Here is a 14,142-nt window from a genome sequence, read left to right on the forward strand (position 1 = left end):
TAACATTACACCTTTATAGCATCTTTTAAGTAAAAGTCAATTAATAAAGTTTCTAAGTCTGGAAGTAGGAGCCACGTTGTGATGTTACAATGTGCAGTCTCGATACTCTGAGACCGCCGTTGACACGTTTGCTGCTGGGAGGTCCATTGAGACCTAAACCATCCCGTAGAGATAGCAATAGCAGTAGACTTATATACCGCTTCATAGGCCTTTCAGGCCTCTCTAAGCGGTTTACAGAGAGTCAGCATATTGCCCCCAACAATCTGGGTCCTCATTTTACCCACCTCGGAAGGATGGAAGGCTGAGTCAACCCTGAGCCGGTGAGATTTGAACCGCTGACCTGCTGATCTAGCAGTAGCCTGCAGTGCTGCATTTAACCACTGCGCCACCTTGGCTCTTAATAGTGATCAGGAAGACCCAAGGGAAGTGCTTCAAGCCCACGGTAAACAGGTAGCCCATAGGCTGATGAAATCAGGATGCTCCGGAAGGAAGGAAGTGAAAAGAGAAAGTGAGTCCATCTGGTGAGGTATTTTTTTCTATTTTGCTAAAGACTGCCCAAAGAAGTGTTTCTTTAAAGGCAAATTAGATCCTTAAACAAAAGAACTGAGTGGTGAAAATAATCCTAATGGGATCACTGTGGAAAGTTTTTTTTCCTTTGTCATTGTAACTATTTTTTGTGGATTGAAATGCTCATAACATTCTTCATCTCTCCTCTTAAAGTGAACACATAAATTTTTTCTTCTTCTGCTTCTTGTTGCTTTATTTTTTTACTTCTGGATTAAAACCTTCCTTTTTATTTTAACAATTCTTCCTACTACTTGTTATTAAATCACACTAAAAGCAATCTAAAGAACTTTGTTTCCTACAGAAGGTGAAAATTAACTGCCAGTCAGAGTTTTTTGAAACAATGTATCTTTTTCTTTATTTGACTTCACTAACTTTGCAGCTGAAGGATTTGCAACTTGTTTACAGAAACTGATAAAAACCAAGGGCACAAACTGTTTTCACAGGTGCCTCTGAGAATTATTTTGGCAGGGAAAGGAAGGAAGGAAGGAAGGAAGGAAGGAAGGGGGAACAGAACCCTTCCCCTTTGAAGAGCATAAAAGAACTTGTGTTTAAGTCAATTTAAAATAAAGTCGATTTGTGCATCTTGTTCCATCTTTGATGATAGGGGGAGACATTTTAGCCCCCTCAGAGAGGGCCCGCAATCTGGGAGTCCTCCTGGATACCCAGCTTAGTTTAGAAGAACACCTGACGGCCATTACCAGGGGGACCTTTTACCAGATTCAGCTGGTACGTCAGTTGCGCTCCTTCCTGGATCGGGATGCTCTGTGCACAGTCACTCATGCCCTCGTCCTTTCTCGCGTGGACTACTGTAACACTCTCTACTTGGGGTTGCCCTTGAAGAGCACCTGGAGGTTTCAACTGGTCCAGAATGCGGCTGCATGGGTTATCATGGGGGCACCTAGGTGCTCCTATGTTACGCCCCTTTTAGGCGGCCTGCACTGGTTGCCGATTGTCTTCCAGGTGCGATTCAAGGTACTAATTATGACCTTTAAAGCACTCCATGTCTTAGGCCCAGGACACCTGCGAGACCACCTACTGCCACTGGTAGCCTCCCACCGTCCAGTGCGATCCCACAGAGTTGGCCTCCTCAGGGTGCCGTCGGCCAGACAGTGTTGGCTAGCGACCCCCAGGGGAAGACCCTTCTCTGTGAGAGAGCCTTCCCTCTGGAATGAGCTGCTGATTTTATTCAATATTTTTTTGTAAAAAGAAAACAATTACATTGTTTTTAGTATTTTCTGTTCCTGGTCATTGCTCACAATTTTGTGTTTGTGTGTGTGTGTGCTATGAAGTATTACTATTAAAAGAAGTAAAAGGGATTAATGAAGTTACAAATGATTTCATAGTTATATGAGAGAAAGAGAGAGAGAGAGGGAGGGAGGGAGGGAGGGAGGGAGGGAGGGAGGGAGAGAGAGAGAGAGAGAGAGAGAGTATATGGCTCTGGGGGTTATATTAAATCTCAGCTCTGGAGATTGCTACTGTGCATTTTTCTGTCAATAGAGAATTCATTTATTTCCCTATCAGCCTGAACAGAAGCCTTGAAATTTTTGGTTTGCCAGGCAACCTTTAATGTAGCTTTAAAATTCCATGCATGTTCTTTGTTTTTCCCCTTATCACCAAATACTGTCCTGTATTATTAGAATCATAATAACTACTACTCATAGGCCAACATACACAGTTGTTTCAGAAATGTATGGTGGAGAACAATTTTTCGCAAAATTCCCCATGAAATGCATACAAATAGGGTTGCTGACTTTCTAGGAGATTTGATACTTAATAGGTCATTTGGTGAAAAAAGAGAATTGTGCTCAGAAATACATTTTTCTTCCATAACTCAAACTACTTTCTGTAGGTTTTCAGCCTTAATGAATGCTTCATGTTTTATTTTGACTGGGTGGAGACAGAATTTATTTATATGTTTGCATTAAGTTGCTTTAAGGTATAGCTTTACTATCCCGCAATTGCAATTTTGCCTTTAGCTGCAGGGAATAAGACTGAAATGAACCAGAAATATTTTTGATTGGCAGAAGATAACAAATGAGCCACATGAAATTTTTACCTGTACACAGAGTCTGAAAAGAAAAATCTTGACAAGTTCTGCATATTGTATATTATATTATACTTCATTTATTGTTTTCATATTAATAAATCAGTAGCTTTTGGGTTTCTTTTTGTAGATGTTGATTGATTGATTGATTGATTGATTGATTACATTTATATGCCGCCCTTTTCCCCGAAGGGGACTCAGGGCGGCTCACAATTCAATCAGGGAAGGAGATACAAACAGGGGGATGTTGAGCCTTCTTATTCGCAACAATCCCCAAATAAATTCTGGAATTTCCCCTCCATCTTATAGAACACAAAAAAATGTATGCTGCACTCCTTTATTTGCCAAATATGACAATAGGGAGTTTTTTTCTAGCTCTGAAGTCTATTGGAACAAAACAAAAATAATTATGATTCTGTATAGGAGTTATTTCTGACTTTGAGATAAGGAGGAAGAATGGTTGCTGAGCCTTGGGAAGGAGGCTCAACAACCCCTTCATTGACTTAAAAGGGTTGAGGTTTTTGAACTGCTATTCAAGGTTTGGTTAATATGGCCTGCACAATAAAATAATATTCCTAGAATCCCTGTAATGTGTTACTTGACCTGGTCTATCTCACAAGGCCAACAGATTCTCTGTGTTGTACATTTATAGTTGTGATTTCCATAGTTGAAAGATATTTAAAAGTAACTGCAACACATGTGTTTTTAGATATAGTACCTTGGTACTATACCTTGATACCTTGGTACTCAACTGCTTAGAAAATCATTGAATTTGGAATTCAATACATTTTGAGACAAAATGTTTATCCCAGTATTCATTGTTTAGAATAGAATAGAATAACAGAGTTGGAAGGGATCTTGGAGGTCTTCTAATCCAACCTTCTGCTTAAGCAGAAAACCCACACCACACAAATGGTTAGCCAACATATTCTTAAAAACTTCCAATGTTGGAGCATTCACAACTTCTGGAGGCAAGTTGTTCCTTTGATTAATTGTTCTAAATGTCAGGAAATGTGTTTATTTGGTTTAATTACACAAGCTAGAACTTGTTGGTGTTGGCTGCCTTGTGACTTACTACATTATTCCTCATGAGAAAAATTGTTTGGTACTCATCGTTTTTCATATTCAACATGCCTCCTGGAACTAATTAACTCCCAAGGTACGACTGTATAAGCAAAAGGATCAGGGAAGTTTCAGGTGTTTAGAGAGTGAATGCTGCCTTGGTACCAACCTACAAATAATACTGGGTTAATTTCTCAAATATAACTCAGTATGATGGTCTACCAGAACATCAGCCTGTTGTTCATTTTTCTGTGTCATTCTAGTGAAGTTTTCTACAGTCTTCTATCTTCAACTCACCTTTCAGTAATATTTTAACCCTGGGTCAATTCCTGTAACTTTTCTGGATGTAATCCCTGATATAAAATCTGAAAGTATATTCACTGATTTGTATCTTACTATTGTTTCCTCTTCACTGATTTCCACAAGTTACTCTCTAGTTACTTGCTTGGATATTTACTTTTTCATTTAAAATTTTGCTTTAGTTGTGATGACTTCATATGTGTTTATTAAAGGGAAAAAAACATTTATCTACTCTTGCAGTTAATACAATAGTACATGCTATTGTATATGCAAAACCCTTAAATGTATTGTGTATATGGGTGTTTGTATGTTTTATATTAGTGTGTTTGCTAATTTGGAAATTTTGCTGGGAAACCTCTGATGAGGCCGTAAACAAATATGTAATTTGGGTCTAAATGACATAAAGCTTAATATTTCTTTTTAAGTTTCTACAAAAAAAGCCCATTGTTATTTTCTTAGTAATAATCATTTGCAGCTTGTGTAGTGATATTATACAAACTTAATTAAACTAGAGGGACTTGCAAAAAAAGCAAAATAAAGCAAGTTAGAACTGCATTCAGCATTTGGGTAAACAAGCTTGGGAAGTTATTTTTGCTATTTACATTGGCCATGATTTTAAAAATTTGTGCAATTATCTCTGTATAAAAGTGAAAAAGGAAGTACAGATTTTAACCATTAAATGAAAACTATATACGTATTTTTCAGAGTATAAGATACACCTTTTTCCCTCAAAAAAGAGGCTGAAAATCTGGGTGCATCTTATACACTGAATACAGCATTTTTTGCCTCCTGAAACTCCGCCCCCTTCATCAAAATGGCCGTGCATAGCTTTTAGAACGCTTTCAGAGAGCTCCTGGGGGCTGGGGAGGGCAGAAATGAGGAAAAACAGCCTATTTTTTGCCCCCAGCTGCACTCTATAAGCCTCCTAAAGGCTATCATGCCCTTTTTTTGACAAAAAGGGCCCATTTTTGCAAAAACGGCCCACTTTTTGCTAGTTCCCCCACCCAGGAGCACTCTACAAGCCTCCTAAGGGCTATTCATGCCCTTTTTTGAAAAAAAAAACGGGCCCATTTTCACGGAAAACGAGTTGCTTTAGGGAGGTTTGCAAAGTGCAAAAACTTTTTAAAAAAATTTTCCTCTTCAAAACCTTGGTGCGTCTTATACTCCGGTGTGTCTGATACTCTGAAAAATATGGTAGGTACTCCTAAACTTACAACTATTCATTTAGCAACCATTTGAAGTTACACTGGTATTTAAAAAAAGATGAATTATATTCTATCCTTGCACATATGACCATTGCAACATACCTATGGTCACATGATCAAAATTCAGACACTTGGCAACCAATATGTATTTATGAAAACAGAAATTCTGGCTTCAATTGTCATCTTAGGTCAAGGACTACGTCTACTGTAAATTGTATTAGTAACCAAGTAGTCCTTATTTAGGTGCTGCCTTGAACAGCTAGTGTTTGCAGTTACGATGGTGATGAAAAAATAACTTCTTCTCCAATGTCTTCATTTACAATCTTCACAGCATCTCTGCCTCAATCATGTGTTCACCATTACAGTTAGTTAGTTAGTTAGTTAGTTAGTTAGTTAGTTAGTTAGTTAGTTAGTTAGTTAGTTAGTTAGTTGGTAGGTATTGTCCTGTGCTTAACCCATTTTTCTTTTTCCCCATTGCAGAGTGGAAAGATTGCTTAAACAAGCTATCTTTTCCTGAGCTGCTTTTCTCCCAAGTACAGCACATCCTTAAAAAGTACTAAAAGCAAGTTAACAAGCTTGGCTCTGTGATGTTAATAAACTGAAGTTTGCTGGCAGCTGCTGCCTAAAATTGACAAGACTCTAACAAATTTCACACTAAAGGCTTTTATTTGCTTCTTATTGGCTTGGGGCTGGGAGAGCACTAGGCAAAGAGCTGGCACTGGCAAGAGTAAGCATTCCCTGCTTACTCTCACATAGTCATTCCCTTTACAATTAATATAAATGCATAAATATTCTCGCTAATTATCTCAGTGCTGGGATAGGCATTCCAAAAGGTGGGGAATAAGAGCTAAAAGATTTGCCCTTTTACTGGGCTTCCTCATGAGTCAAGTTCCATAAACCTTTCCTGCTGTTTGCATCATATCCTTCTGATCAGGGTTGGGTTGCTCCCGGCATTACTGCCAGTTCGGCTCCACGCACGTGCACATTTGCTCATAAATAGGCCTGTTCATGTGCAAAACATTTGAAAAATAAAAAATAAATAAATTTCTCCAATGAAATTTGTTCTGCGCATGCACAGAACCGAAAATCAAGATGGCACCACCTAAGGAGAACTGGTTTGGGGGCATGGCAGGCCTGAGTTCCAGTGACCTAGGCCACCAAATCACTAATAGTTTGGACAAACCAGTCCAAACTGGTAGGAACCCATCACTGCTTCTGATGCTGCAAAATGGAGGAAAGCTAAAGTAAAATAAATAAGCACAGCAGTGTCCACATGATTTTCACTTAGTGGCCACTTCACTTAAGGACAGATCTGCCAGTCCCAACTGTAGTTGCTGAACAAGGACCTTCTGTATAGTCCACTATCTTAGAATAATGCTCTTATTTCAATTCTAATTATCTAGATTAGCTGTCCTTGCACCTTTTGGGCATCCGGATATCAAAAGTTTGGAAACAGCCATGGAAAGCTTGGTTTCACATGCTACCTTGATCCTGCACATGCACAAATGAAGCTTCACTTGCTTGTGTGGTCCAGTTTCTAATGAGCCACGGCCTGATACTGGTCCATAGGCCAGGAGTTGGGGAGCCCTGATCTAGATGTATATGGTAGATGGGTCTAAACACTGAGCAAGCAGTTGCTTTTATCTTCAGATTATTATTTTCTTTTGTTATTTCAACCAGATTGTTTTCCATTGATAAAAGAAAAGATAATAATCCCCTTCTTTGACTGTGGATCTCAATTCATTTTTTTATAACAAAAACAAAAAACAAGGCTTTCACGTGATGTTGGTTGTATCCAGAGGTGGTATTCAGCCAGTTCTAACAGGTTCTGGAGAACCGGTAGTGGAAATTTTGAGTACTTCAGAGAACCAGTAAATAGGCTGGCCCCGCCTCCCAGCCTTCCAGCTGATCTTCTTTTGTTGCCCTGAGCAGGAGAACTGAGCTGGAAAGGAGGTTACTGGGATGGGGAAGGAATGAGTATTTTGCAGTAACCTTCCCCCAGGAGTGGGGAGGGAATGGGGATTTTGCAATATCCTTCCCCTGCCATGCCCACAAAGCCACGCCCACAAAGCCATGCCCACAAAGCCATGCCATGTCCACAGAACCAGTAGTAAACATTTTTGAATCCCACCACTCGTTGTATCCCTAAAATACCCAGTAATGGTAAAATGATATATATAGGCATAGTGATTAGTCTACAAATACTAGCTCTTCATGTGCGATTGTCCCTGCTTGAGTCATAGACATTGCAGAGTGGTGTTAACTGCCATACATTGTAGTAGGGATGGAATTAACATGTGGTCTTCAGTATATGGTTTCACTTCTTACCACTTACATCTAAACAGGGATTTTATATCTGTGAAAGTTTCCTGTGTTCTTCAGCAAACTGAATCAGAATAGCTGACATCATGTACAAGTTCAATATGTATGCTGCAACATGCCTTAGTATCCCATCTGGGAAAATGAACTAAAAACTGATAACAAAGATGATATCAGAAAATGCAGTTGTTTAATTCAGTTGGGAGCTGATGTCTTCAGAATTCTAACTAGTGATCAGTAATAATTGACAATCATCTAGAAGCACAACTGTAACTAACTTTGTTTCATATATTGATGACTAAAAGCAAATTTTGGACAAGTAGCTTGATTGTAGCACAATGTTTATCTGGGGTAATAGGATTTAAGTAAATTCATTGCACAAGACAAGTTCACTGTAGTGGCTATGTTATGAGCAAATTAAACAAATTAGTGTCAGAATGAATAATATCTTTGTTGTAATAATAGGCACAGGTTCCAAGAGCAACAAAACTTCTAGAAAAAGATAGATGATATCAAAAAGATTCAAAGACAGGCTTTGTTTAAACAATTCTAATAAAATTGTTAAAGGAGTTTTGAAACCCTTTGTAGTATGGGACTGCCAGAATATTAAAGTGTAACTGAGATTTTAAAGTTAGAAGTCTCTTGTTCAGAATTGTAGAGTGTAAGATACATGTTAAGTTTGATTTTGTTCCCTTTTAATACTTCCAATTTTAAATGTGTTTTGCATTCTTTGCAGATACAATTGCAAATATATTTTACTACATACATAATTTTATGTATGACTCTAAAATATGCATTTTTCCAATAGTTTTTCCTGTAATATATTTTTATGTTTCCACTAATATGTACATTACAGTTTGTGAGATATAATGAAATTAATTTTTCTTCTCCATACATAGAAAAAAATTGCCTTACATCTAGTGATCATTTGTTGAAGAAGGCATTGAAGGATAATCTAGAAAAAACAACTGAAGAACATTAGCAAATCATTAACTGGTGATGTTTATATGCAATTTTTTATTTTAAACAATATTACTAGGAAGAATAAATGGAAAAGTAAATAGTACTCTTACTATAATTATTAACCTGATTTTTAAATCATATATTTTAAATCATTTTAAAAACATAATTCTTTAAATCATAAATCATTTTTCAATCCTATATCCATATATTTTAATTGTTCCATTATTGTAATTTATTTGAATATTTTTAAAGGTGTTTTTTTTTAAGCTATTACATCCTAAATATTGTTCTTTTAGCAAAAGGTCTAAATTCTAGAAACAACAATTCCTATAGGAAATTCTGGGAAATTTTGAATTTGCTTCGATGTTTATGTGTGATTTGGGGGCAAAATAGATGCTAACTATGGGCAAAAACCAGTCAAATGTTGTCAGTGACATTCTAAAGTAGAAAGGCACAATTTGAATGGTTTATGAATAGCTCCACAACTGAGACATTAAATTACAGCCTGTGTAATCACACGAGGAGGATGAATACAGGATACATAAAACATTTTTATTACCAGTTACCTTTAATGTTGAACAGAATGAAAATCTGTCATACTGGAGCAGTCCCGCTGACATCTTACATAGGGACATTATAATAGAAGGAAGAGCGTTCGAATTTGAACTTGGAAAAGAAATGTTTCAGGATATGTAATAGATGAATATGATGAGGACTACAGAATGCATAGCATAGAAGAAGAAAAAATAGTTTGTGTAACTTTAAGGAGACCTAGATTATGGCGATTTAATTGATAAAACCTCACATATTTTAATATTTTAAATGAAGAATCAGTGAAAATCTGTTTTAACCTGTTTCTTTCCAAGCAAAACTTTCATGTGTACCTACATCAGCATGAAGGATGCTTGACATCCTTGAGTTTTTACATGAACACTAAAAATCCAGTTTGTTAAAGGTAGATAAAGAATGAAAGTACATTGCAGAGGCTAGTTCAGGGGTGTCAAACTGACGTCGTTGTCACATGACTTATTGAGACTTTTTCCCTTTTCACTATACTGGATGTGGGCATGGCCAGCAGGTGACGCATCCACCCGGTGGGCTGGGTGTTTGACAGCCTTGGTCTAGTTCCTAAAGATAAACATGATCAATGTAAAAAGAGGGTTAATAGTGATTTCTTTAAATAGCAATAGCAATAGCAATAGCAGTAGACTTATATACCGCTTCATAGGCCTTCAGGCCTCTCTAAGCGGTTTACAGAGAGTCAGCATATTGCCCCCAACAATCTGGGTCCTCATTTTACCCACCTCGGAAGGATGGAAGGCTGAGTCAACCCTGAGCCGGTGAGATTTGAACCGCTGACCTGCTGATCTAGCAGTAGCCTGCAGTGCTGCATTTAACCACTGCGCCACCTTGGCTCTTAATAGTGATCAGGAAGACCCAAGGGAAGTGCTTCAAGCCCACGGTAAACAGGTAGCCCATAGGCTGATGAAATCAGGATGCTCCGGAAGGAAGGAAGTGAAAAGAGAAAGTGAGTCCATCTGGTGAGGTATTTTTTTCTATTTTGCTAAAGACTGCTTGAAAAGTTTTAAATCAGTCCGTTGAAATATTTATTGTCTGTTCAAAATGAATTTTCAGTATTATATATGCTCTTTAGGCAATGCTACTCTTATGCTTTTTTAGAAAGGTGGATTAATTTAATGCTTATCAAGTAATTTAGGCAAACAGGATGTGCTGATTTACTAGCTTTTCATTCCTAGGAGAGGGGTTATGATGGCATATTACTAAGCATGCCAGTACATACAGAATAGGGATAATGATCTTTAGGAGAAATGAGTTTTTTTCATTCTAGGTTAAGAAGGCCAAATTGCAAAGGCTTTGATGTAATGATTATTGTATCTTGACCTCGTGATCCCTAGCAATTGGTAGCACTTAGCTGCTTGGAAACAACATCATGACTGTTCCCTTGGAAATCTAAAGATTACTGGGGGTTGTTTATCTCCCATATGTCAAAATATCTGTTAATGATTTTCTTACTAATGGGGGACATACAGCAGTTATACTTTCTGTTGAAGGAATCTGCAGGTTTTTAATTCTACTGTAGATAACACACAAAAGAAAGAAACTGCCGTTTTAAGCTGCAGTTAGAAAAACCTGTGTTTTCTTTTAAGAGCTGTGATCTATAACACTTTCACCATTACTGCATTTGCCTGTTTTTTTTAATCTCTTCCAGTCTAAGTTCTAGTATTTAGAAGTTCGTTTTTGTTCTATCAGAAGCAGGAACAGAATGCAGGTTGTCCTCGACTTATGACCACAATTGAGGCTAATATTTCTGTTGCTAAGTGAAACAGTTGTTAAGTGACTTTAGCCCCATTTTAAAACTTTTCTTTGTTAAGGGAATCACTGCAGTTGTTAAGTTAGTAACATGGTTGTTAAGTGAATCTGGCTTCACAAAGCAATGGAATTTGCTTGCCAGAAGATGAAAAGGTGACCCCAGGACACTGCAACTGTCACAAATATGAGTTCGTTGCCAAGCATCCAAATTTTGATCTATAGGGATGCTCCAACGTCATAACTTTGAACAGTCACTAAGTGAACTGTTGTAAGTCGAGGACTACCTGTAATAGTGTATGTGTGAATCTTGGAATTTTTTTGACTTTTCTCCCATTTTGATATTTCACAGCAGTTAAAAGAAATTTTAACACGTGGGCACTAGTAATAAATAACTGTAATTTTTCTAATGAATTTAGTTTTCAATGTGAAACTCTCCAAAATGCATAGATTGTAGTTTGCTAAGCCTGCAATATGTATATGGAAGTATACTCTTACACAATGAGTTAATGTGATATTAGTGTGGTCTATTAAAACATGTCAACAATGATTCATGGTATTAAGACCTTTAGGTGTTTTTTTCCCCCCAACTTCATAATTGGTTTTGTTATGCTTAAGTATTAGAAGAAAGACATGTTACTATCATCATATAAAGGACTCATTGCAGAGGTGGTATTCAGCAGGTTCTGGCCAGTTCTGGAGAACTGTTAGCAGAAATTTTGAGTAGTTCAGAGAACTGGTAAATACCACCTGTGACTGGCCCTACCCCCATCTATTCTCTGCCTCCCGACTCTCAGCTTATCGGGAGGGAATGGGGATTTTGCAGTAAACTTCCCCTGGAGTGGGGAGGGAATGGAGATTTTACAGTATCCTTCCACTGCCACGCCTACCAAACCATGCCCACCGAACCAGTAGTAAAAAAAATTGAATCCCACCATTGACTCATTGATATGGTGCCATTAGCAATCTAGTCCAGTATTGATTTTACTTTGATAATATCCAAAATTTTATGTTAAATTATAGTATTTAGAAATAATAAGAAAAAACTTGAAAGATTCTGTTATTATAGACAATCTCAATAAAAGTAGTTGAGAAACATTTGGATGAGTTAATTTCAAGGTTCGTTATACCTAGTCAGATTGACAGTATGTCACCTTGATATCCTGTAAGAAGATGTGGTATAAATCTAATTAATCATAATACTTAATAATAAGTGAATATATGTCATTAATGAAATTTTCACAAATTTTACTATGAAGCCATCCTCTGAAAATCCTTGTTCTTCTCAAAATTTGGAATGGGATATTGTGGAAATTTCAGTATATTGGGGCGGTGGGGGGGGAGGAACGACACACATATGGTAATTTGGTATGTGCTATATTGTCCTTTTGAAGACTAAGTGAAAAATAACCTTATCTCTGATATACTATTTTAATATGAAAAGTTAAGATAAGGATTTGGCTGGGGATATACTGTACATGCTGCAGTTAGATAGAACAATAGAATAATATATAGCTTGTTAGATTTGTGGGTAGTTTTAAATGTATTTTCTGCATAAATACAAATGAGTGACTTTGACAGAAAGCTAAAACATGCTTTAAAAAAGCTAAACAAGTTAGGGCAATTGTTGTAAAACTATGCAGGACTGTGGGAAGGAGTTTAGCAGGCAGATTCTTTGTAACTTTTAAGCCATCAAATATTATATTATATGTAACCAGATGCTTGTCTTGCATAGTCAAATGAAAATGTCAGATACTTGGAAGCTGAAAGTGGTTTTTAAATTATTATTTTATATATTTAAGATTTGTCATATTTTACCTTTAGATGAAATTTACAAATGAACCAAATCTGAAGGATGAAACTGACTTTGTCTGCATATTTTCTTCAGCTGCAGATTTAATTTTGATTATTTATAAAGTCTTTATCTGCAATAAGATTTACGGAAAGCTTAATGTGGCAATTTTGGTTACAGCCAGTATAATTACCTTTATTTTTTATTTGTTACAAATTTGATAATAATACAAGTTTTCTTTCTGATTTATCAAACTCATATCATTTATAAAATGTGCCTTAAATTCATAGACATTGTATACCATATTAATAATAAGCGTGCTAAAGTAGCATTCAAAGGCTACATCAGATTAATAAGCTCAATGAATGAGTAGTTCCATTTGATGCTGTTCAAGATGTACATTTGAATATAAATATTTTATTACTTTTTAATTGCTTTCAATTGTACAAATGCAACATATGCATAAAAGCAAGAATAGGGTATTCTTATTCTGTGTCTTTTAATTAGGATTTTGAATTGATAAAGATATGTTCTAATAAGTATAAAAAAATCTCTGTTGAAAGAATGAAATGCAAGAAAGAATTCCTCCTTTTAGCTGAGATTTCCTTTTTATAATATCATGGTTAAAGTTTTAGACTGGGATGAAAGAAACTGATGTCCCCCACTTGACTATGGAACTGAAAGGATATTTGGGGATTAGTCATTATTTCTCGGTCCAGCAATCACAGGATTGTTGCTGTATAATAAATATGATGTGAGTATATGTATACTGTGTTGAGTTCCAAAAGGAAAAGAAATGTGTAAATTTAAGGTACTAACAATAATAATTCTTAATAAGAAGAATAAATGAAAGACACATTTTGAATGCTATTGACAATAAAAATCAGAAAAATAAGATCTTTTTTCACTGTATGAAGAAAGCTTTTGAACTTTGAAATAGCCTTCATGCATATGCTGTTGAAGAAAATGATGCAAACTCACTTATATTGATACAGAGTAGTTATAAAGAAGAACCCAGGATAACAATAAATAGTCTTCCGTAACAAAAATATACAATAATGGAGCTAATAAAACAATAATGTTCCCTCTCTCCCTTTTATTTTCAATGGTAGTACAACTACAAAGATATGTCAAGAAAATAAAATTTCAGGAATTAAGTTAGCAAGCCAAGAACATAAATTGAAATTATATGCTGACAATTATTGTTTCTCATACAAATATTATCCATTATTGATAATGGAATATATATAGCAATTTAATTCAGTATCAGGAAATTGGATTAACAAGGACAAGACTGAAATGCTGATGTTGGATAGATCTGAAGAAAAATCAATAGAACTTTACTGTTTTAGTGGCAATATATTCATTATGTTCTATTTTCTTTTCCAAGATCTCAGCAATTCCCTTCATGTTCAATTAATTATATTGATATTTCAAATCTTGCTCTTGCTCTGCATGTGTCTAAACACATTTAATATTTTACCAATATCAGTGAATAATGTGTATCCCAACAAGCAAATATGTTCATTATTTTAAATTAGATCATTGCTTTAAAAAGACCT

General features: G+C 36.2%; 1 protein-coding gene across 1 annotated transcript in view; it reads left to right on the top strand.

Annotated features, from left to right (window-relative positions):
* SLC44A5 (solute carrier family 44 member 5) overlaps positions 1 to 14,142 on the top strand; it is a 160,797-nt gene that overhangs the window by 63,183 nt on the left and 83,472 nt on the right. The window lies entirely within an intron of this gene.

This window comes from Thamnophis elegans, chromosome 5, assembly GCF_009769535.1.
Source record: "Thamnophis elegans isolate rThaEle1 chromosome 5, rThaEle1.pri, whole genome shotgun sequence".
NCBI lineage: Eukaryota > Metazoa > Chordata > Lepidosauria > Squamata > Colubridae > Thamnophis > Thamnophis elegans.